The sequence below is a fragment of the Arabidopsis lyrata genome, assembly GCF_000004255.2.
Source record: "Arabidopsis lyrata subsp. lyrata unplaced genomic scaffold ARALYscaffold_2, whole genome shotgun sequence".
Lineage (NCBI taxonomy): Eukaryota > Viridiplantae > Streptophyta > Magnoliopsida > Brassicales > Brassicaceae > Arabidopsis > Arabidopsis lyrata.
The window spans coordinates 8,992,464-8,996,241 of record NW_003302554.1 but is presented as its reverse complement, the minus strand read 5'-3'; positions in this window follow the sequence as shown (position 1 = coordinate 8,996,241).

Genomic DNA, 3,778 nt, shown 5'->3' with positions numbered 1-3,778 from the left:
ACCGGTCCAATACGTTCGGGAGGCTTTAAAGACTAGTTACCGACCCTACAAATCACCACATGATCTTTCCCTGTTTTTTGTCCTCACTCACCCAGTTCCAGCAATCACTTCCCGGAAGTTCACCCATCCTTTAACTACTCGAGCTCAAGCACCCTTAACTGTGGAGTTCTCTCAGGACGGTTGACCAAAAAGATAAGTGCACCTTGGTGACATAGGTGGCCAAATCAATTCTTTAAACATCTCCGCATGCACCATATTTTTGAAACTGGGGTGTTACAATTCACCCCCACTAACTGATCGCAACGTCCTCGTTGCGCACCAAGACCGTCACCTTCTATGGTGTGAGCCCTCTTGACTCCACAGTCGTCTGGGTTCGGCTCTGATACCACTTGTAACGCCCCTACCAGTGGGCTCCACGTCCTCTCTTGGGCCCATGGGTCCACACCTGTCCGACGGCCGGTCCGCTACGTCCGGGAGGCTTTAAAGACTTGTTACCGACCCTACAAATCACCACATGATCTTTTCCTGTGTTTTGTCCTCACTCACACAGTTTTGGCAATCACTTCCCAAAAGGTTACCCATCCTTAAACTACTCCAGCTCAAGCAACCTTAACTGTGGAGTTCTCTCAGGACGGTTGACCGAAAAGATAAGTGCACCTTGGTGACATAGGTAGCCAAATCAATTCGTTTAAACCTCTCCGCATGCACCACCATATTCCTGAAACTGGGGTGTTACAATTCGACTGCCCCTACCAGTGGGCCCCATGTCCTCTCTCGGGCCCATGGGTCCACCCCTGTCCGACGGCCGGTCTGCTACGTCCGGGAGGCTTTAAAGACTTGTTACTGACCCTACAAATCACTACATGATCTTTCCCTGTGTTTTGTCCTCACTCACACAGTTCCGCAATCACTTTCCGGAAGGTCACCCATCCTTAAACTACTCCAGCTCAAGCACCCTTAACTGAGGAGTTCTCTCAGGACGGTTGACCGAAAAGATAAGTGCACCTTGGTGACATAGGTGGCCAAATCAATTCTTTTAAACCTCTCCGCATGCACTACCATATTCCAGAAACTGGGGTGTTACATTTCACCCCCACTAACTGATCGCAACGTCCTCGTTGCGCACCAAGACCGTCACCCCCTACGGTGTGAGCCCTCTTGACTCCACAGTCATCTGGGTTCGGCTCTGATACCACTTGTAACGCCCCGACCGCCCCTACTAGTGGGCCCCACGTCTTCTCTCGGGCCCCTGGTTCCACCCCTGTCCGACGGCTGGTTAGCTATGTCCGGGAGGCTTTAAAGACTTGTTATCGACCCTAGAAATCACCACATGATCTTTCCCTGTGTTTTGTCCTCACTCACACAGTTCCGGCAATCACTTCCCGGAAGGTCACGCATCCTTAAACTACTCCAGCTCAAGCACCCTTAACTGTGGAGTTCTCTCAGGACGGTTGACCGAAAAGATAAGTGCACTTTAGTGGCATAGGTGGCCAAATCAATTCTTTTAAAGCTCTCCGCATGCACAACCATATTCCTGAAACTGGGGTGTTACAAGAGAGATCAACACTTCATTTTATTATTACTTTGGCCCAACGTCTAACATATATATAGGTTAGAATAGCTTGATGATCAAGTTACAATAGCTTGATGATTAAGTAACTTATTTGTTAAGTAAATAATATTAATAATGGATAAGGGACAATAAAAGATAACTATCCCTAATGAATAATTATTATTTTACAACACTTCCCCTTTATTATCTATTATTATTAACGTATTGCGTACTGCCTCGTTAAAAACCTTATCATGGAAAAACTCATTTGGATAAAAACCATGACATAAAAAAAGAGTACAGGAAACCGAACTCCCTCTGAAAAGATAAGTATAATCTTATCTTCATGGGTCTCATAAATGACGCATTACAATACTGTGAATATGTTTTCTGAATGTTGACGTAGGAAGCGCCTTTGTAAACAGGTCTGCTGCCTTGTCACTTAAGCGGATATATTGGATATCAACTTCATTGTTTTTCTCGAATTCTTGAGTGTAGGATAAAAACCTTGGAGGGATATGCTTCATTATGTCTCTCTTGATATAAACTTCTTTGATTTGGGCGACGCATGGAGCATTGTCTTCGAATAATGTTGTTGGCTCTGTAATGGTGACTATTCCACTTGCTTTTTGTATGTGGTTGGTCATAGATCTGAGCCATAAACATTCTCTGCATGCTTCATGAAGCGCAATCATTTCTGCATGGTTTGAAGAGGTGGCAACTAAACTCTATTTCTGAAAACGCCACGAGATTGCAGTTCCTCCAATTGTGAAAACGTATCCAGTTTGGGATTGAATTTATGTGGATCCGATAAATATCCTATATCTGCAAAACCAACTAGACGAAACGCAGAGTTTCTAGGATAGAATAATCCTCGGTCAATCGTACCGTGAAGATACTGGAAGATGTGTTTTATCCCATTCCAATGTCTGTGGGTAGGGGATGAGTTGTATCTTGCAAGTAGATTAGTGCCAAATGCAATAACCGGCCGAGTGCAATTTGCAAGATACATAAGTCCACCGATAGCACTCATATAAGGTACTTCTGGACCAAGTATTTATTCATTATCTTGACAAGGTCTGAATGGATCATTATCAACATTCAGAGACCTATTGACCATTGGAGTACTCAAAGGATGCGTTTTATCCATATAAAAACGCATAATGATTTTTTTGGTATAATTTGATTGATGTACGAATATTCCATTTGGAAATGTTCTATTTGGAGTCCGAGAAAAAATTTTGTCTTTTCAAGATCTTTCATTTCGAACTCTTCTTTCACATGAGTTCTTGCATCATCAATCTCCTTTTAAGTTCCAATTATGTTTACGTCATCAACATATACAACAATGATCACAAATCCTGATGAAGATTTCTTAATAAAGACGCAGGGACAAATTTCATTATGAACATACCCTTTATTTAATAAATAATCGCTTAAACGATAATACCACATGCGTCCAGATTGTTTTAATCCCTAAAGTGATAGCTGTAATTTGACCGCACATATTTCATTAGACTTTGAGTCTAATGCCTCCGGGACTTTAAATCTTTCTGGGATTTTTATAGAAATATCATTATTCAATGATCCGTATAAATATGCTGTCACTTCATCCATAAGATACATTTCTAAATTATTAAAAGCCGCTAGGCTCATTAAGTACCTAAATGTAATTGCGTCCATGACTGGAGAATATGTTTCTTCATAATCAACTCCAGGTCTTTGAGAAAAATCTTGTGCAACAAGTCGGGCTTTATATCGTGTGAATTCATTTTTCTCATTCCTTTTTTCGCACAATACCCACTTGCATCCAACAGGTTTTACATCTTTAGATGTAGTGACAAGAGGTCTTTGTAAACCCTAATCTCCTTTGTAAACCCAAACCGCCATTTAAACTCGTTTAATCGTAAAAAATCTAAACCCTAATCGTACTTTCTAAATCCAAACCGACGTTTAACCTCGTTTAATTGTAAAATCTTAATTTGTTTATAAACCCAAATCGATAGTTAAACTCGTTTAATCGTAAAAAATCTAAACCCTAATCGTACTTTCTAAACCCAAACCAACATTTAACTTCGTTTAGTTGTAAAATCTAAATCCGTTTATAAACTCAAACCGATATTTAACCTCGTTTAATCATAAAATCTAATTGTTAGGGAAATTTTCAGGGAAAAGAAACTACATAGAGTGGGAGAAAAACATGGACGAATGGTTTTATTACCATAA